Genomic DNA, 22,067 nt, shown 5'->3' with positions numbered 1-22,067 from the left:
GTAATTGGTTAGAGTAGTCCAAGGAAACTAACACATATGGGAAGAAATAGAAGAGAAAGTATGGTCAGGGTATATAGAAATTTTTAGGTTAAACATTTATGTGTGTTGCATAAGTATAGTTTACAGGTGTTTTTTAAAAATAAACATATTATAAAAATTAAGCTATGGGATTGAGATTATTAAAAATGGGGACAGAAAATTGCCTACTTCTTTTTTCTGGAGTTTAAGAATAGTCAGTTGTATCTTTTCAGAAGAGAGAAAAGAAATGAGAATTTACATTGAAATGTAAGTATTTCTTTTGGGTTAAGAAAGAATTTTAGGGTCTCTGAAGCCTAAAAAAAGTATAAGGATAGAACTTTAATCAGTTAAGATTTGAGTTCCTGTTATGTACTAGGCACTGGGCTGGGTACTGGGAATACTGAAACGACAAGATGTGATATCTGTGCTCAAGACAGGAGATAGGTGCAAATAGCTAACTATGATACATTGAAATGAGTGCAATAGTGGGGTTGTGATCAAAGTATTATGGGGAGTTAGAGGAGGACTTCACTTTTTCCAGGAGAGTTAGGGGAGTAAAATTTAATATTATCACTGAAGGGTAAGTAAGAGATGGCCTAAAGAAGTTTAATACTCCAATTATTTTTTGTTCACATAGTATGGTTAATAAAAGAAGATGCTTTATAGACCCTGACAGTCTTGTGTTAAAATCTCAGCCTTATACTTCCTGATTGTTTAGCTTTGGGCATAGTTAATCTCCCTAAGCCTAGATTTTCTTTTGAGCAACAATATGATATATGTCCCATGAGTAAATAAATGTGGTAGCATAGTAAAGTACATGCCTTCTGGTCTTCTAAATTTGCCTGTATCCCAGTGTCAAGAGAATTTAGGCTCCAACTGGGATCCTAACTATACTCAAACACAAAATACTTTGGAATGAAGGTGCTCTTTTTATAAACTCCCATGTTCTTTGGTTGAATTCTCTGTTTTAAGATAGTTCTACTCATCTCCTGCAATAGAATTTTCCTTTGGATACCTGTATGTTATCCACCTTCCAGTTAGAATCATGTAAATTCTAAAGTCACCTGGTGGTGGTTTGCAATATAGCATTGACTAGGTTGGGCTGCGTTTCCTAGAAATCCCTTCTCTGCATGTGTTTCTCATTAGGATGGGTCACAAGAGACATTTGTTCAAGATTTGAGGGCATAACTGTACCAGTGGCTATGCTGGTTTTATGCCTTGAAAGATTGGGACGATGTCACTAGCTACTTTTTTTTTTTTGGCTTGGGTAGGCTCTGGGAATCAAATACCAGGTACTTTTTTTTTTTTTTTTTTAATATATGAGCAGGCACCAGGAAATGAAATTGGGTCTCAGCATGGCAGGCAAGAACACTGCCACTGAGCCACTATGGCCCACCTAATACCAGGTATATTTGTAGCTCATATTTATATATATACCCTTGCTTATCCAGGCTTACCTCATTGGTATGAGGTATCAGCCAGACTCATAACTGTTCACATGTCCCCTGGATCTTTCTTCAGCTTCTTTGACTCCTCAGTCACATGTGTGTTTATCGTCATGATAAAGGATCCATTTTTTCCTGCAGGATACCCAGGTCATCAAAATTAGAGATAGTGAGAGTGGCACACATTCTAGTCTGACCTCACTTGACATCCACTTCCCTTCCAGACTGCCTGCTCTGCAGACATCAAGCTCAGCATCAGATGGGAAAACAATGGCCTTACAGACACTGTTTACCAGCGCCCCGAATTCTGTAAAGTCAAATAATTGCAATAAATCCCACACCCTCTAAATGAATAACTACATATAAATTATAAATACCTTGATATTTAAAATCTGCTAGTGGTTTTGCTTATCTGGTTGGATCATCACAGATATAGGCACCTAGGGCCTCACAGCTTAGACCCAAGGTTTTAGATGAAATGGTCTTTCCCTATCAAGAGGTAAGACAACTACCATTAAAAAAATCCATGAACATACTAGAGGAAATTTCAAATGCAAACTTACCTTTTGTTGTTTTCGGTCTTCAGCAAAGTTAGTGACTCAACATAAAGACCTCCTACATCCTCTGCCTCGTGTTTGTGACACTTCTTTCCCTTGTTCTGGTACCACAGACAAAGAAAATGACGGTCTGCTCCTACTGTTGCCTGCTTCCACTCCTGCAGGGAGCATTAGGCTCCAGGATTCATATTCTGTTTTATACAGAATTTTTCAGCCATCATCTGTGAAGACGTTGGCTTGATTCTCAGCATGGAGTATGGCTGTCTGCAGCTGGAGCCTTGGTGGAGAGCCCTAACTCTGCAGTGGCAACCCTTCCCTTTTCAACCTTGTCCTAGATTTCTTCCCTGAGAGCCAGACAATGTAATCTGAGACATCGTGGTGCTGATGGGAACAAGATGAATCACAGCAATAATGAGCTTTGGATTTTTTTCTCAATTCTCATTCACTTTGTGCATAAAAGCTGGACATGGCATTTGCATCTGGCTCTACCAGGTAGTTCTCCTCCCATGATATGGCCCACAATGAAAATTTTTTGCAATTATAATGAAGATCCGGTAGCCAGAATGAATGACTCCATTCATTTTGCAAATGCAGAACCTGTTAGGGATGTTCAATTACATTAGATACCTCCTAGATAGTGTAGAAGGAGAGATGAAATGGTGACATCAACTCAGGGGAAGACTGGTTACAATAAGCAAAAGAGCCTTGCTGTTCTAATTTCTAGTCAGCATGCCAGAAGAATGGTGTCTACATCCTGGTACTCTGCTTTTAATAGGTTATCAATAAGTCTTTAGAGGACCCCCTTCCATAGCTCCCCTTAGCCCACAAGGCTAAACCTTAATTGATTAACCTGGCATATAGATCCCTTCACAACTTAGTATCTCTGAACTATTCACCACTCCTATAGAATGCCACTTTCCTGCAGCTTCCTGTGCCTTTCTGTACCTTATTATTTTTGTCAGGATTTGCCTTGACCCCTTCTGTCCTTGGAAAACTCCTGTTCTTGTTTTAAAAACCAGTTCAAACATTGCTATCTCTGATATCTTCAGGTAAAAAGTTTTTTTTCTGCTGTGTTCCTGTAACATTTTTTATGAACCTCTACTATAATATGCAGCATAAATCACGTAATTATTTACCTAACTTTTGATCTAGATTTTGAATTTCTTGTAAACTTGACTAATTCATCAAAGCCTAGAACAGTTCCTGGAACTAGTATGTAATTCAAAGTTTTTTCCTTGAAGATAATTGAGTAGTAGTAGCAAGAGAGTAATTGGCTTGGCCAGAGGGCCTTAAATTAGGAGTTTAGACACCTGGATTCTAATCTCAATTTTGTTAGTCATCACGTAACCTTTCAGGATGGTCAGAGTTGAGTGACCCTGACAAGTGGGAAAAATCTCAATTTCTTCTTGCCTTGATTTCATTTACTAATTGGATGAATAATGTATCTACTCTGGCTAACCCAAATGACTGTCTTGAGAATTGAGTGAGATTAAAAAATGTAAAACTATCCCCTAAAGAACAGAGCATAGAGCAAATGCTAGTTATTTGCATTAACTTTTTTTTTCATATGTTCAGAGGTAGAGGAATGGACATGTGCCTGTGGGCTAGATATCTTCTCTCTGATGCTGGTCTATTAGAAAGGGTTGGTAGGAAGAGGTCCAGTGAAGGCCAGTTTCCTTTGATACTTAAGAGAATTAACTTGGTGGTGTTTTTCCTGCTTCTTCCCCAGGTTTCTATTTGTCAGACCCTGTGAAAATGGCGGTGATCAAGAAGAACATATGTGTTTGAAATCCCAAAGCAGTTAATGTACTGACCTCCCCAAGAATAGCTGTTGAAGTCAATGGACATTCCTAGGATGAGTTCCTGAAAGTCAGTGTAGACTCTACAGCCATCTTTGAGAGGAGAGATTCTTACTGGCCCAGGATGGTCCAGGGCCCAGTTTATTTGAGATTTTTTGTAGCTCCTCTTTAGATATGAGCTTTGCATGGTTATATTCTTTGGCAGTTGGTTCCACTAACTTAAAAGAAGACAAAGATGATCTTTGGTATCTTCCTATCTCCCTTATACACACTCTCCAACATTCTGATAGCCCTTTTCCTGTACCTCCAGTGTGTACACAGCACCCCATTTTGTCCCTAACTGTTCAAAAGTCACTGCTCCCTTGGTCCCTTTCCTAAAACATAAAAAATAATTAGTAACTTATTGTTCTAATTGTGAAAACTGATAACTCCTGTATGGATTGATGTACTTCCAGGCTTTTATTGGAATAGTACAGTACAATTTCAAAGCAGACTAGTCACACAACTGAGGGATGTTTTTCATTGATAATTTCAACATCTTTGTTAATTAATAGTTGTAGATATCTGCACATTTTATGATGTCAAGCTTTAGTGATTTCCCTTGGGTCTATAGAGAGAAGGTCAACTTTGAAAGTTCTCAAAATGGGGATTCTTAAAATCAGGAAACATTCCATGTCTCTTGGGCAAGTCAAAATAAGATGATCATTGAATAGGGGTGAGGGGAGGGTGGAAGTAAGATAAAAGAAGCAGATTTTGCCTTGCTTTTGTATCAGTAACACAGGTGGTCACACTATGGAAGACAATCACATCTTGATAAATTTTAGTTACACTAGCAGCAACTAAGAAACCAGGAATGAATACAAAGCGAAGGCATTGCACGTCTTTGTGGAGTTTATTAATGAGTTGCCATTAGCATGATGCTTTTCAACCAGTCAGGTAAAATTAAAATTTGCTAATGAATATGACAGCCTTAAATACAGCACATGGATGGAATTCACATATTAGACATAGACAAAAACCTGACTTTTAGAGTTATAAAACAAGATATTTGCATCTCGTTAGCAAAAAAAACCAACTTACAACTAGTAATAGACTTATTGTACCAATAATAAGTCTTAGTGGTATAATTCCAAAGAAATGCATGCTATGTTAGTAAAATATACTAATAATATCCTTCTATGGTAATGAATGACTTATTGCTATTCCCTAGATAGAAATGGCTTCATTTTAAGCAGTAACAAGCACCTGGCTTTTGTTTATCTTTGCCTCCTCTTTTGTCCAGCTTCTATCTATTTCATAGCCTCCTTAGTTGAAAGGACCAGTAAAGGTCATCTTATTCACCCACTCATCTGCTGCTTGAATCTTTTCCAGAGAAGACCAAACAGAAGGGTTTGCACTGCTCTGCTGACTGATCTCTGGAGGTCACCCATTCTGCCTTTGGATGCCCCTGATTGCTCGCTGGGCACTCCTCTCATCTCAGCCCCTGTGGTGGAGCTCTGCTCTCAGGAGCTACACAGAATGGCACCAACCTCTCCTGAAAAATGACAGCTATTCAAGTATTTACCAGGTTACCCAGGACCTTTTTTGATCCTCCAGACAAACTGTTTCACATGCTTCCAACATTCCTCACATGATGAGGTTTGTAATCTCTTCATTCATCTGGACACTTTCTTTTGAATGTGTTTCCAGTTGTCCACATGCTTCTTAAATATGGCATCAAAACAGAATGCAACGCTCTAGATATGGTCTAACCAAGCAGAATAGGGCTATTTCCTTAATCTATATTTAACTGAACATGTATCAATGCTGCTTGAACTCATATGAACCCTTTCAAAGTCATATAGCTGGTAAGCCTTTCCTTTACCCCATCCTGTCCTTGTACAGTTGTTAATATGGATCCATATGGCAGGCCTTTTATTTATTTTTACTAAACTTCATTTTAATTTGACTCATTATTCATACCTATTATTTTTGTTCAAAGAATTTTTAAAATATGAACTAAGAACTTGAAGATCAAATTCAACATAAGCCAAAGATGAAAAGTCATTGACTCCTGTGAACAACTGGGTTCGTGTCTCTTAACGTTCCATTGTGCCTTTGTCCACTCTAATAATACGTGGGGTTTCAGCAACCCTGTGGGTTGTTGAATCACTGATTTATTTAAGGGTCTAATACTTCTAGCTTAGATAACTACTACTATAAAGCATTTTCATGAAAGATGCTCTCTCTTTTCCTTTATAGAAGAAATCCTGCAATGATCACCATCCCTGTTGGGTGATCTTGCCTGCCCTTTGTCTTTTGGGAGGCAAAGCTGCTCATCATACTGATTAGTCAGCATAATTCAAACTGTGGTTCCCTTTATACTACTACTACTAAGGCCCTTCCGAATGTTGGAATTCAGGAAATCTTAGTTATAATCCTAGCAGCATCTCTTTGGACTAGTGTGTTAATCTCTCTGGACCTCAGTTACTCAACTGAAAAGAGAGGGGTTGTGTTTGTGGCCTTATGGCCAGTGTTTCTAATTAGGTATTTGTAAAGATGCCATATTTTCATTTACTGGGGAAGGAAGTTTAAAACTTTATCATTAGAGAGAATGAGTTTTCTGGGCTAAGGAAAGAGTTCTGACTACTCTGTGGGAAGTTTAATATGTTTAAATTACCTGCTAGTACTTTAGGGTACATCTTTTAGGAAGCTTACCAATGGAACAGTTAGTCAAAGGAAGCACACAAGTGGATGAGACTTACAGTAAGAAGGTGCTGATAGGAGATACAGAGGAGTCCCATGCAGGGGAACTGCCTGGAATCTGGAGGCCTAAATGATGCTACATGGGGTATACTTGGCAGCCAGGGGTGGCTTTAGAAACTGAGCCTCAGTGTGGAGATTGGTGATAAATTATTGTAGGAGCCAGAAGGGAATCATTTTATGGATGAGGAGACTGAGACTGAAGTGGCTTGCCCCAGGTCACACAGCTGGTTAGTGGTGGGGTCAGGTCCCTGATTTCCTGCACAGTGCTTTTCCTCTACATCATGAAGACAAACTACACAGTTTTGCCTAGGAATGGCACTGCTCTCAGATTCCAGCACCACGCAAATTGAGAGAGATTGATGAGGTAGTTGAAGCAGCCTATTTGGGAGTGGAAAATGCTTCTCCCTGGAGCTTTACAGCAATCCTGTTGGTAATGGTTGGGTAAGTGGATCAGTGTGGGCTCTCTCTACAGAGATTGGCAGAGACCACAAAGGAGGCCTTATATTCTTCTGTGGAAGCAGATTGTACTGATTAATTGGACTCAATCTTCGTTGAGGACAGTCACAGAATGATTTTGCTGCTGAACATGTAGTCACAGAAGATAAATATCAAGAGTCAAATGGATCCCAAATGGGTGGGAAATGTGCATGGAATGATGAGTGAAAGATGTATCTGCAGAGTATTTAGGGAGGCAGCCAGCTAGATCTCTCTCCTTGGGCCCATGTTGAGTACTTTTAGGCATACACATATACCATGTTTTCATACTTAAGATGATTTTAATCTAGGATATCCCCCCAAAGAATCTACCTGACTGCTGCACATGTGCAATTTTAGGATGAATTGTTGCTTAAGTGGGGTTTCTCTTGAAGCAAACAGTATGCTCGTTGTGACTGAATAGCTATTGGTCATCTCCCTTCTACCATTTTAAAGGAAGGCCTCCAAGCTGCTCCCCCATCACCACCTTCCACCCTAGCTCTTCTTAACTTGAAGCAAGGAGAAGTCTTAATTCCCTAGTAAGCATCTAGGGATGTGCTTCTCACACAGAATCACCAGGGCATCTTGTTACAATGTAGTTTCTAACACACTATGTCTGGGGTGGGGCCTGAGATTCTGCCATTCAGACAGGCCCCCAGAGGATGCCAGGGCTGCCAGTCCGGGGACCATACTGTGAGTAGAAAGGCCAATGGTCCAAGTTAACCTTCAGCATGGCTCAGGGAGTGTCCTGTGATGCCCACTTAGGCAGGCTTTTCTCCACTCCATTCCTAGAAAAGCATTTAACTAGGTCCTCCCTGGGCCCAGAGGGAAAATTATTGAGTTTATTAGGTACTACCAGTGAACATGGGTCTTTGTACCTGAGCCTTCTTAATCAAATCTGCAATATTTGTGGGTGGGTCTGTTTGCTTGCACAAACACCCTACACTTGCCCACAGTAATTAGGTAATTGAATTGCAAACAGTAATTAGCTGCCTAACTGCCTGCTTATTCATGCAGGTATCCAATTTGCTTTTGAAATGTGGGCTTATACTGGTGAAAATGGAAGCTGCCGTTAAAAACTGCAGACACAATTAAGAAAGCCCATTAAAAACCTGGCCCTGAGTAAGTGGCTGCTGTATACTTGTGCCTTATTTTATTTTTCTCCATTTCAGCTACTCTGATTACATTTTCTCTGTCACTTGGAGAATCTCAGTTCCATTGTGTTACTTAAGAAGAATGAGAGGTGGTATTGAATGACTATTTTCATGTCTTCGTGATAAAATTAAAAACTAAGTGTTGTATAATAGAGTGACAGCTGGACTGCTGCTTCCTTAGCGATCTGACAAGCTTGTTTACTTCCTGAGAGCTTGTCTCTGCACAGACTGCCATGAGAACAGGTGAGGGCCTCTGATGCTGTTTCTCCCAGACTAGGGGGATATGTCCTACAAATTATGGCCCACCAAAGGCATTTCTCTTTTAACCTGTGCCTATTTATATATCAGAATATACCAGAAATGGAATGGCTTTAAAAAAAGGAATTTAATAAGTTATAAGTTTACAGTTCTAAAGCCATAAAAATGTCCAAACTAAGGCATCCAGAGAAGAATACCTTGATTCAAAGGCTGACGTCTGTCACATGGGAAGGCAAATGCTGGTGTCTGTTGGTCCTTATTCCCGGTTCTGTTGCTTCCATCTACTGATGCCAGTGGTTTCCTCTGTGAGCATCTGTGGGCTTTCATTTAGCTCTTCCATGACACAGCTCTGGGTTCTGGTTTACTTAGAAGCTAAGTAAGGCACTTGGTGATGTCTGCTGGGCTCTGTATCTTGAAATGTCCCAGTCTCAGCTTCTGCTCTCGTTGTCAGCACTTCGCCTCCAAATTCTGTGTCTCTGTCAGCTCTGAAGCAACTCTAAAGTGTCTCCCTTTTTAAAGGACTCCAGTAAACTAATCAATACCCACCTTGAATGGGTGGAGTCACATCTCCAGCTAATCAAAAGGTCACACCCACAACTGGGTGTGTCACATAATCAAGAGTTCCACCCTACAATATTGATTAGGATTAGAGGAACATGGCTTTTCTGGGGTACATAACAGTTTCAAACTATCAAAAATGCCTAAGATCACCAGACTTTCCCTATCTGTGGGGCTTGAATAACAGTTCCCCAAGCACTGCTGAGGTCAGTACTTAGAGCTAATTCACTTTAGGCCCTGGTGTTTTTCTGAAGCTGCTCATAAAGGGTGACCTTGAACTTGCTGTCTTCAAAAGAGTGTTCAGGTGGGCTGCCTGGTCCTTTCTTGTAGATGAGAATCTTGGGAATACACAATTACCCTAAATATAGATAGTTGGGGAGTTTTCATTAGCATAATGCAATCTTGGCAAATTATGTGATGGTGGTGTTTGTGTGCTAATCCTGTACATTAATTCATGGGCCTTTTAAGTTCTTTCTTTTAACAACATTTTGGACTGGATTTTGACACAGGGGGCTAAATTTGTAGGGGAAAAAGTATCCTGCAAAATATCCCTGTGTTTTTTTTTTGGTAACTGGCCCAAAGACCTTTGTTCAGCCTCCAATTTGAGAGGATGCTTATAAAAGAGGAATTAGATGATTTTCAACTAGATCTTTGAAATATGCTTAGTTTTAATTTTATTATGAAGGGTATTAAAGCCATTGGTCAAGGGTTGTTACTAGAGCTTTCAAAGGTGGAAATCTGAATCAGCATTAGAAAAAAAATGAAAAGGAGCAGAAATCAAGGGCATTTCTATATTCAGGGTGAAAGAATAAATTCGGATGCTGAAAATTATGCCTTTTAAAAGTAATAAAACAAATTGACATTAAGATGAGAATTTAGAATATTAATGAGTGTTGGTCCTAGAACATAAAGCCATTAGGTTTATAATTCTAGGACTCTCCTCCTTTAACAGTAATCTTTAACAAGCACACTGAGAATCTCCTTAATATCATCGCATACAGGCACACATCAGAGGTATTACAGGTTTGGTTCCAGACCACCACAATGAAGCGAGCCACAAAAATTTTGCTTTAGCATTATGTCTAAAACACACAAAAAATGTGCATACCTTAATTAAAAAAAATACTTTGTTAAAAAATGCTAACCATCATCTGAGCCTTCAGCAAGTTGCAATCTTGTTGGTGGGGGCTCTTGCCTCAACATTGTTGGCTGCTGACTGGTCCAGGTGGTGGTTGCTGAAGGTTGGGATGGCTGTGTGGCAATTTCTTAAAATAAGACAACACTGAAGTTTTCCACATGTATTAACTCTTCCTTTCCCCCCAAATTTTTCTGTAGCATGTGATGCTGTCTGATAGCATTTTACCCACAGCAGAACTTCATTCAAAATTGGAGTCAACCCTCTTAAATCACTCTTTATCAGCTACTTTTATGTAATAGTCTAAATCCTTTGTTGACATTTCAACAATGTTCATAGCATCGTTACCCAGAGTCAATTTTCTCTGCTCATCCATAAGGATGAGCACCCATTCATTTTTATCATGAAATTGCAGCAATTCAGTTACATCTGTAGACCCCACTTCTAGTGCTAGTTCCCTTACATATTTCCACCGTATTTTCAATTACTCCACTAAAGCCTTGAATTAGGGATATTCTCCATAGCATCTAGAATTGTGAATCCTTTCCAGATGGTTCTGAATTTACTTTGCCTAAATCTATCAGAGAAATCATTATCTATGATGGCCTAATGGTTTTCTTAAATATTTCTTATGTATTTCTTAAATAATAAGACTTAAAAGTCAAAATGACTCTTGATCCATGAGCTACAGAATGGATGTTGTATTGCCAGGCATGAAAATGTTACTCTCACTGTACATCTCCATCAGAGCTCAATAAGTGGTAATAGTTTGAAAAGAATCTTTTTTACTAAGCGGCCAGTCTCAATAGTAAGGTTAAAAGACCATGTTGTAAACAGATGTGCTGTCATCCTGTTACTCCATTTATACAGTACAGGCAGGGTAGATTTAGCATAATTCTTAAAGACCCTAGGATTTTCAGAATGATAAATGAGCTCTGGCTTCAACTTCAAGTTACCAGCTGCATTAGCCCTTAACAAGAGAGTCAGCCTCTTTGAAGCTTTGAAGCCAGGCATTGACTTCTCCTCAGCTGGCATGAGAATCCTAGATGCCAGCTTCTTCCAACAGGAGGCCGTTTCATTCACTTTGAAAATCTGTAATTTAAGAGAGCCACTTTTATTATTTATCCTAGCTAGATTTTCTGGATAACTTGCTGCAAGTTCTACATCAGTACATACTGCTTCACCTGGTACTTTGATGTTATAGAGATAACGTCGTTCCTTAAACCTCATGAATCAACATCTGCTATCTTCAAACCTTTCTTCTGCAGTTTCCTCATATCTCTCAGACTTCACAGAGTTGAGGAAAGTTATGGTCTTGCTTGGATTAGGCACTCCTTTCAGGGAATGTTGTGGGTGGTTGGGTCTCCTATCCAAACAACTAAACTTGATCCATATTAGCAGTGATGTTGTTTCACTTTCTCATCATTTGTGTATCCACTGGAGTAGAACTTTTCATTTCCTTTTGCATTCACAGCTTGGCTAACTATTTGGTGCAAGAGACCTAGCTTTTAGCCTACCTTGGCTTTCAGTGCCCTCCTCACTAAACTTAATCCTTTCCAACTTTTGATTTAAAGACATTTAACCCTTCACTTGAACACCTAGTGAACACTTGGCCTAATTTCAGTATTGTCATGTCTCAAGGAATAGGGAAGGCAGCAGAAGGAGAGAGACGGGGAGCAGCCGGTGGGTGGGGCAGTCAGGACACACACAATATCTATGGATTAAGGTCTGCTTGTGTGGGTGCTGTTTGTGGCGCCCCAAAACAATTATAACATCAAAGATCATAAATCACCATAACAGGTATAACTATGGAAAAGTTGTAAATAGTGTGAGAATTACCAAAATGTGACATTGAGATAAGAAATGAGGACATGCTATTGGAAAAATGGTGCCGATTTGGTGCATGGTTGCCACAAAATTTCAGTTTTTTTTTTTAAATAATATCTGTTAAGTATGTTGAAGTGAAACACAATAAAATGAGGTATGCCTGTATGAGGGGCTGCAAAAATCCTGAGAGGGATTTCTCAGGAAGTTTACTTTTGCTTTGTTTCTTTTGAGGGGTTTTCCAGTATATTATTCTGACTTCAACTTGAACCTGGTCCTTCTCCCTCCCTCCCTCCCTCCTGGAACTGCCATAGATTAGCCTTCATCATCTCTCTGCTGGACCATACAGTAGCCCCTGATGAGTCCCTGTCTCTTCTCTTTCTCTTCTTGTGCATGCTGTCATTACAATTATTACTTTAAAATACAAGCCACCACCTTTCCTTCCCTTGTGTGGCAGAAAAGCCATTCACAATATGCCTTCTGTCTCTCTAGGAAGATCTGTCATCAGCTTTCTGCTTCATCATGCAGCCTGCTCCCTTGTCACCTTAACCTTCTCAATAGACCCCAAATGTCATGTCTTCTCACTGCACTGAGCCTCTCAGTCTGTTGGATGGAAAATCAGCTGGCCATAAATACTGAGACCAGTTATAGGGTATGGTCAGTACTCAGATAGGAAGGAGAGAACTTATGGACAGATAATTGGGAGTGATTGTACTTTAATCCTTCCAGAGGTTTATTGGGTAGAAAGAACACTTGCCTAAATAAGCTCAGTGCATAGCAGTTATCCATATCACATTGCTTTATAACCCACATTCAAGGAATTATATTAGCCTCTGGGCTATAGAGCATATGGAAGGCCAGATGGGTGTAGGTTTTTTTCCCTTTTCATTTTGCTCAACTTGTGCTGACGGTATCAGATTTCTCTTCTCCAGAGTCATAGCTTGTACTTGAAAACATAGCAAGTTCAATGGAAGGAGGAGGGAGAAAGGCAAAACATGTTTTATGGGGACAGGACAGAGTTCACTTTCTTTCTTAATATCTAGTAACACACAGGTATCCGTGAAGATCAGCTCCTCTCCAGTAGGAAAAGCGCAGTGTGTGGTATGCTTTAGGAATGTGTTTACAGTATCATCAGTTTCATAGAGCTGAACAGATTTTTTTATTGGGTTAAGTTTTCTTTTCAGATAACCTGTAGTCTGAGAATGAAAGTGAAACTTTTGGAAACAGCATCCGGTCTTTTAGCTAGCTGCTTACTCTGCCTTCTCTACCCTGCTGTCCCATGGAACAGGCCAGGGACTCTTGGTCTTCCAGCAAAGAGGAATGCTCTTCATTCCCAGGAAGCTGGGGGAGGGGGAGGAAGAGAGATAGTGGAGCTGGAGCTGAGAAATGTCTCCAGTGCCCCTTCCAGACTTCCTTCCCAGAAATCACAGCAACTGAGAAGAAAGGGGGAATACTTACACTAGGAAATAGAAACCTTATATTTGCATAGATCATGATGAAAATGCACATCTCTTTTCAGTCATATAATGTAAAGGAGCACATGGTTAGTCACCAATTAGGAAGACATTTTGTGTGTGGGTCACTTCACTATTTTAGTATTTTAATGAAATAATGTCAGAGGGTTAGTTAGAAGAACCAAACATTACTTTTTACTATTTTAAAAAAGAAAAGCACTGTTACACAGTACATGTGTTCTTATTGGTAACTGTGCTCTTGTGAAGGCTCTTCCCTGATTGGAATTTAGACTAATCAAGCCATAAATAAAGTCAATCAATGAGAAGTCAATCATATTTAAAGTTGCCTCCTTTTGTCAGACAATAGAACATTGTAATTAGACTGTATATAGCTATTGAAAGGCTGAAATATCTGTGATTAATGATAGAATCAAACAGCCATACTCATAGCTATCATGGGCAGGAAATCTGAATCAGGTTATGCAAAAAAAGCCAAATGCTGTGATTTTTGGAAGTATACAACTTGCCTTACAACCATGGTAGTTCTGGAGGATGTATTCATTCATTCATCAGGCTCTAACTGAGTGGCAACAGTGTGCCTGCTACCATGCTGGGGACTGGGAAAGCCTAGTGAATGTGAAAAATCTCTGCTCTCACAAGGGCCATTGTCTGGTAGGGGATACAACCAGCAGGGGTAGGATGGAAGCCAACCCACTTAGAGATCCACTCCTCAGATAGTTCTCTACTTGTGCCAGACACTGCTAAGCAAGACCTTGAAATCTACCAGTAGATCCCACATCCTAGTTTGAGATTTCTAAAGCTTTGTCTGTTCTAATTCACACCCCGTTGACTTATCTAAAGCTGTTTCATCTTGATTTCAAGAGCAGAAAGGAGAACCCTGGCAACCTCCAAGTACGAAAGGAGGCTCTGCTACCTCAGCTGTCTACATTTTTCTAATCCTTTGCCCAATTAGGCAGATCACAGAGTCGTAGATTGTACCATCAAATGAGCCAAAGCCTGCATTCATCTTTCATTGAGAAGAGTGCAAAAAACTTGAGGGACAGACCACCAAGCTTGAATCCTACTTTGCTTACCTTTGTATCATTTCAGTATTCCATAGTCCAGTTGTGGGATGGACTACTCTCTCCAAATAGATAACCCCTATGTCTCCTTAGCTGATATTCAGCCAAGAAAAGGTTGAATGCACACCACTTCCCATGTCTATGGAACTGGACGTATTGTAAACACTATACTTTGTATTTGATAGTCTCCCGCACCTACTGCCTACTGAGACACTCTTAACTGCATCTCTCATGGATTGAATTCATTGAGAATAGAACCTGCAAGGTCTCTCAATATTTGATATTTTAATATTGACATGCTTGAAGAGAGGGCCCGGAAATAAATGACTACTTTAGATCTGTTCTGGCTCAGTGATCCCCAAGCACACCTTGAAAGGACTTTGATCTTCTCTGAAGCTTTATAAAAATTCAAAGTAGTTAGTATTTCTAAAATATCATCTGTGATTAAATTTTTTTCTATTGGATGCAGTTGAAAATCACATAGATAATATTTAATAATCAGGAGATTGACATGTAAATCACCATTGTTTGAAAAAGCTCAGTGATGCAAAGATGTAATTTTCTCTCTCCTCCCAAAACCAGTAAGAAAGCAAATAACAGCCTTCTTGTAGTGCTGTGGTGAATAGATTGAAGATTGTGTTGGAGAGGAGGGGTGTTATAAATGACTTTTTTTCTAGAGTTCTCTGGTTGATAAAGTGCTAGATAACGTTGGCTTTTTACCAAAATTCATTTCCTCTGCTTAATGACTAATTTCAGTGAAATAGTCATGGCCTCAAAATCATGTCTTTTCTATTTGCATTTTTTCCTCCTAATTCCTAGACTTAAAATTCCAGTTGTGCTGGAAATCATGATATGTCTAACACTTTTTGAAAATTACATAGATCAAAAGAGAAAGCATGTTCATAAAAAGCTTTGATAGCCTCCTTCTAATAAACCCCTTTTTAGACATCTTTAATTTATACAGAGAAGAAATGTTCAGTTGGGAAATGCTCAGATATTGTGTTTCAAAGCCTTAATTTATGTGATCAGCTTGATCCACAAGGTGCACATTATCCCTAAGTTGTTGGTGGAGGGAAAATTTTAGCTTGATAATATTTTCTACTCTGTGTGAAAACAAAATGGGCTTATTAAAGAACCAGGGAGGCCGTTCTGGGCTGCTAGTAGAGCACGCGCCATTAGTACCCCATGAGTGTAGAGTTGTTCTAGGGAGGCTAAGGGGACTTCTGGTTTTCCAGTTTTCTGTTGCTCTGGTCCTTGAGCATTTACTGACTCCATAACCGACAGTAACAGAAGACAACATCAGTGTTTAGTAGGTATATTTTTGCCTGTTAATAGTAAATAATCCATTATGAATATTTATAGGGCTGATATTAGCCTTTATGAAATATAGAAGTAGATGTCATCCCCATTTCATGATGAGCACAATCAACCCCTTAGGTATTTCTTCTCTCCTATTGATGTTGTCAGGACTTAATTTTTTTTTTCTTTTTAAAGACTTCCTATCCACCAACTGACTTAGTGGTTTTGTACCAAGAATAGGTTATTTCCCCCAATTTGGAGTCTTCCCATGGATGACATGGGGTCCCCTATTAAATAATCAACTTGTTTAAAATTGTACCCTATGCACTTCCTATGTTTTTTCTGTTCAGCACTTACTATCATTTAGCAAACAATATATCTTATTTATATGTCTTTGTTGTCACACACCTACAGCCTTCCCCCTACCCCATACTCTTCCACAAGAACTGCCTTCCACCAGGGCAGGAATTGTTGAGTTTGACTGTTTTGTTCAACAGTATTCTCAGCACTGCACAAAAGAGGTACTCAGATATTTGTGAAATAAATGAGTGAAAGAATTAATCCCTTACTCCTATTTCTCATCTCACTCCATTGCACACAAACCTCAATGCCTGTCTTGCTCTGAACATAAGCAGCCTGCAGAAACTACTGCAAGGAAAGAAAAAGAATAATGAAAAGATGTTACATATGAGATGCTGGGAAATTTGCCTAATCTGGCAATGTGCATCATTCTAAATTATGAGGAACAGGAGAGTAAGATTATTATTTAGGGTGTCTCTCTTCTTTCATTCTGTTCTTTCCTGGACCTTGATGTCAGCCCATTTCAAGTCTTGAGATTTCGGTAATTTTTGAAAAAGTGACATTCATTTTCTGAAGGCTAACACAGCGATTTGAATATTCATATTTTACTTGAGATCTCATTTAGATTCACTTCCCATCAGGAGAAGTCATAGCTTTATAATAGGCTTGGGATCAGATCATCATCTGGTATACCACAGTAGGCATGCTATATGAGTAGATGAATTATTAAGTCCACAATTTTTGAAAACGGTTTTCATGCCTGTGAAACTGTTTCTCAGGAAAATGAGCGGCTCTCCCCTGCGGATGAGGGGACTTCATTATTTATATGTGGTGTGGTGTCCCATTTGAAGGCCCATTTGTCAACTTCTTCTCACCTAGAATACTACTGTATTAGTCAGGGTTCCCTAGAGAAACAGCACCAACAGGACAGATCTAGAACTATGAGATTTATAAAGAAGCCTCACATAACCGTAGGGATGGGAGAGTCCAGAATCCTTAGGGCAGGCTGTGAAACTGGCAGCTCTGATGAACAGTGCGATGCACTCCACAGGAGAGGCTCACTGTTCCCGTCTCTCTTCTTCCTGAAACGTCTTCCTCTGATTGGATTATGTCCTTGGCGGGAGACACGCCTTAGTTGATCGCAGATGTTATCAGTCACAGATGCAATCAGTCTGTGAATGTGATCAGTCACAGACTGATGATTTAATACATGAACCTTCCAGTTTATCAACCAGCCATGAAATGTTCTTGCAGCAATGGCCAGGCCAGTGCTTATCTGACCAGACAACTGGGCATCATCACTTGGCCAAGTTGACACCAGAACCTGACCATTACACCTTTGGTCTGGGTTTCCCACAAGTTGTGTTCAATTTCTCTGAGGATTAGTCCAGAAGATCACTTTGCTTTTATGTTGCTTAAATTGAAATTTACAATTAATTTACGGATTATGTTTACAATCCTAGATCTGAGAAGAACAAGGGTTTAGGATTAGGAAGTCTCGCTACTTTATATATATGTGGCCTTGGGCAGATTGTTTAACATTTTTAAGTGCATGAAAAGGAAATAAAAATAGCTAACCTTACAGAGTTATTGTTTAGAGAAAAAAAAATGTATGTAAAGCTCTTGAACATGATAGATGTTTTCCAAATAGTGGAGATAGCTGTTTCCCCTGAAGGCTGGCAATTTTGATAATATACTTAATGTGGTAGTTAGATTCAGTTGTCATGTTGGCCAGGTGAAGGCACCTAGTTCTGTTGCTGTGGACATGAGCCAATAGTACGTGAACCTCATCTGTTGCTGATTACACCTGCAGTCGGCTAGGAGGCGTGCCTGCTGCAATGAATGACGTTTGACTTAATTGGCTGGTGCTTAAATGAGAGAGAGCGCAACGTAGCACAACCCATGCAGCTCAGCATACCTCATCTCAGCACTTGCAGTCCAGCCCAGGCCTTTGGAGATACAGAAAGAAATCACCCTAGGGAAAGTTGTTGGAACCCAGAGGCCTGGAGAGAAGGCCAGCAGAGACCATCCTGTGCCTTCCCACGTAAGAAAGAACCTCAGTTGAAGGTTGGCTGCCTTTCCTCTGAAGAAGTAACAAAATAAATCCCCTTTTATTTAAAAGCTAATCCATCTTTGGTGTGTTGCATTTTGGCAGCTAGCAAACTGGAACACAACTTACATGTTTTAGGCTTCTCCAACTTCAGCAGAAATGTTAACAGAGCCTTTCCCCACTTAGTGAGGGGTGCCTCTGATCCAATTTAACTCTTTTGTGTTATAGATACAGATATGATTCTGTGCAGGAAATTCAGATTGCAGATGCCAAGGGAAAGAAGGAAAGGTATGTGTGAGTGCCCAGACAGAAGCCTGTGATTGCCTTCTAAATCAGAAAGAGCCTTGAGGACTTGCTGATTGAGTCCTCATAAAATTCCACTTGGAAAACTCCCCAATGTGTGAACAAAAATACAATCTCACTTTGATGGCTGTTGGGATTTTCCCAAATCAACCAGGAGATTTGTGAGTCCACTGCTGTACCACACAAGCAGAAACACCTAGTATGTCCTTGAGTAAGCAATCTTACCTGCTTTCCCCACATAGCATAACTCTCAGTTCCACTGAGACTGGGGTTGGATGTTCTTTGTGGCATTTAGCTAGCATACAGAGAAAAAGGAAATTAACTTAAATGGTAATTTATATGCAACCTTTTTCAGTGTTTGACAACATGCCAGCAAACCTAACAGAAGCCACTCAGATTTTTATGGATTTTTTTGTTATTGTTGTTTGTCATTTTAGTATGATAACCACCTGTAGTCATTAACTCTCCCTGTTTCTAGCACAGGGTCTCAAACATCTGCTGCTGCAGCCAAAATATCCCTCAACAGACTTAAACTTTATGTCCCTGAAATGGGAATTTCATCTCCCGTTGTTGGAATTATGCACATCTTCTTTAGCCTGCAGTCTGGTGATTCTCAACTCCAGTGCTGCCTTCTTAAAGCAGGCCGCACCAATCTCTATAGCCTTATAACTGTGCTTTCTTATTTTCTAGATATTTTCAAGAGTGTCTTATTTCTCCTGATGGATTTCCTGCTCACTGAGGGCAAATGGCAAGTCTCCTACAATTTTATGTCTCATTCTGTACCTAGCCGAGTGGGTGCTCAGTACATGCTTATTAAACACATTCGCATAAAGATCTGCAGACACAGCAGTACCATGCAGTGAGCAGACAGACAAAAAGGGGTGAGGATGGGGCTTATGGAAATCACTTTGGTTGTTTCTTTCACTGAAATGTTCTTATATAGTCATAAACTGTCATGATTGTAAATTGTCTCAGTAACTCAAAATCTGCTCACAATAAGGGGCTAAAATTCTGTATTTGTATATATTGGAGGTTTTTTCTTTTCTCCTCAATGTGGCTTCTCAAAATAAAGAATGCTTGATTGAATTTTCTCTGCAAATGGTTTATCCTGGAAATCCTTTTCTCCTAAGCACAACTCTAGGTATTAAATGGCTGCTGCAGCTCATCAGTCTCGTTTTCAGTAAATCATACTGAAGAGATCACAACATTGAGTCTCAGAGGTTTTAAAGATATTAACATTCTAGTATGATGCTTTTTATTTTATTTTTTTTTTACTGGAAAGAAACTGATGTAATTTGACCTCAAAATACGAAAATGTGATCTTTCATTCATATCAAACAGAAGGTCTGCGTCTCATGAACCACATTTCCTGTAAGTGCCCTACATGTATTTTAAAGGATGCAGTTTTCGTGATCACTAAGCAAAACTTAAATTGTGTGTTGTTTTGCCTTCAAGAAATTCTTTATGGCTTAAAAAAAAACTCATATTTACAGGTATGAACCACAATTTGAGTATAATTTACCATCTAGGTGACAGTTATTTTGACTAAAGAATACATGTTTTCATTTTGTTTAGACAGAAACATTCTTTTAAGAATGAAAGCTATATATGTACATTTTGTAAAAATGTAAAAAAAAAATAGACATTAAGAAAATAGCCTACTTCAGTCTTAGTTTAGCTCCTTGGGATTCTCTGGCAAGCTGGAGTCACTGTCTTGTTCTTTGTCCAGGTTTAAATTTCTAAATAGGAAACCATATTAAATTGGGTAAACTAAAATGTGTTGGCTAGTCTTAATTTAAAACATCATCAACAATAGTTGAGGACAGTGCTGCCCAAAGCCCTTTTTTTAGCCCTTCCTGGCTAACTCTCCTGGCATGTTTTTGAGCTAAGAAAAAGATCCAAATTACTCTGGAGGAGGGGAAAGTTTGTCATGTAAAGTCATTAAAATCTGAAGAGGGAGATATGCAACATTCTTTTGCATGTCAAGATTCCTGACAGTATTGAATCTGTATCCAGGAAAGAAAAGAAATGATGTAAAGAAATCTTAGTGGGCATTGCATTTTTTTTTAGCTTATTTATCTCATGGTGGAGACCAGAGAATGGATGTATATGTCTGTGTGTGTGTGTGTGTTGTATGTATATATGCTTCTGTGTATATGTGTGTCATGTATGTGTGGGTATATGTTTTTGGTATGTGTATGCATTTGTGTGTGCAGAATATTTGGATGTGTGTGGTATATGGGGTGTGGTGTGTGTGTATGTATGCATGGTGTATGTGTGTAGGTTGTGGGTATGGTATGTGAAGTATGTGAGGTGTGTATATGTGTATAGGGTTACTTAGAAATATTTTTTTATTGAAAGAAAAGTGCCCCCAATTTTTGTCCCCTCCTATCCATGTACCCCTTTGCTTCAGAGTTACATTTGCAAAACACAAACTGAGCTCAGCTTATTCCTGCTCAAAAAAAAAAAAAGCTCATGGAAGCCTAAAGAAGACCACTGAGGGTGCTTCTCAGCCTGCCACCTTCCCAGCCTTCGTCAGGCATTGTGCCGCCCTGAGCCAGTCCTCCTTCTCATTTGCCATCTTCAGTGAATCACACAGTGCAGGCATTAAGAGTGTGGATTAAGGAGGCAGATTGCTTGGGTTTGAATCTCTGTGGTATATTTGCTGCTTGACTTTGGCAAGTTGCTAAATCTCTCTGTGTCTGTTTCTTTATTTATAGTGGGAATAATAATAGTACCTCCCCTCATTGATTTATTGTGAGGATGAACTCGGTGAATATGGACAAGGAACTTATAATAGTTTCAGGCACAGAGTGAGTGCCGTATAAGACCCAGCTGCTGTTTCCATCATCCCAGGGAAACATGCACTGGTCTCCATATGTGCCTCTGTTGCTCTGGAATGTCCTTCCCTTCCTACTCGTGTCAAAGTATTTCCTAGCCTAGCGTCAATGTCAACTTTGAAGCCAACTAAAATGCTTGAAATAAGGAAGCACATAGGTTAGTGGGTTAGTGCTTGGGTTAGGATTCAGAGAGCACTGGACCCTAATCTAGGTTCTGTCTGGTACCAGCTCCTTTCAAAGTGTAGCTTTCCCTTCGGTGAACTGGATGTACTAATAGTACCTCCCTTTCTTCTTGAACCTTGTTGGTGTGAAATGAGATCATATGTGGAAAGCATGTAGTGGAACAGTCCTCTCCACTTTGCATTTCCTTGGTGTTTTTATTGTAGGCATGCCCAGTGGTCTGCCTTATGTAATTCTCACCTTGGTGCATCTCTAGATTGCGTTGGGTGTTTTCCTATCCTTCCATTGCCATATACACAATAGGTACTCCAAAAAAAATTTGTGGAATAAACAAAGACTGGGAGCAAGAGAGGAATCAGAAAGTGAATCAAGAGCTTCTAGGATCAGCCTAAAAGCCATTACTGTAATAATATACAACGATATTGATAAACACTCAAAGAGCTGCCTTTAAAAGTTTCATAGTTCAGAGATACCCTGAAATCTTTGGAAGACAAAAAAAGACTTTTAAGAACCTACTTTAATTTGTTTTCCTCCCCCATTTCTTTTGTTATCATGTGGTGAGGAAGGCTGATTCTCAGGGTCATTGCAAATT

At 39.5% G+C, this 22,067-nt stretch overlaps 1 long non-coding RNA gene across 1 annotated transcript in view; it reads left to right on the top strand.

Moving 5' to 3' along the window:
• Positions 1–19,506, top strand: part of LOC143679338 (uncharacterized) — a 103,521-nt gene extending 84,015 nt beyond the window's left edge. The window contains exons 3-4 of the long non-coding RNA XR_013173667.1: positions 18,381–18,440; positions 19,146–19,506. This is a non-coding gene — a long non-coding RNA (uncharacterized LOC143679338). The remainder of the gene's footprint in view (positions 1–18,380; positions 18,441–19,145) is intronic.
• The last annotated feature ends 2,561 nt before the right edge of the window (positions 19,507–22,067 follow it).

This window comes from Tamandua tetradactyla, chromosome 4, assembly GCF_023851605.1.
Source record: "Tamandua tetradactyla isolate mTamTet1 chromosome 4, mTamTet1.pri, whole genome shotgun sequence".
Lineage (NCBI taxonomy): Eukaryota > Metazoa > Chordata > Mammalia > Pilosa > Myrmecophagidae > Tamandua > Tamandua tetradactyla.
This window is presented reverse-complemented; position numbering and strand designations above follow the sequence as displayed.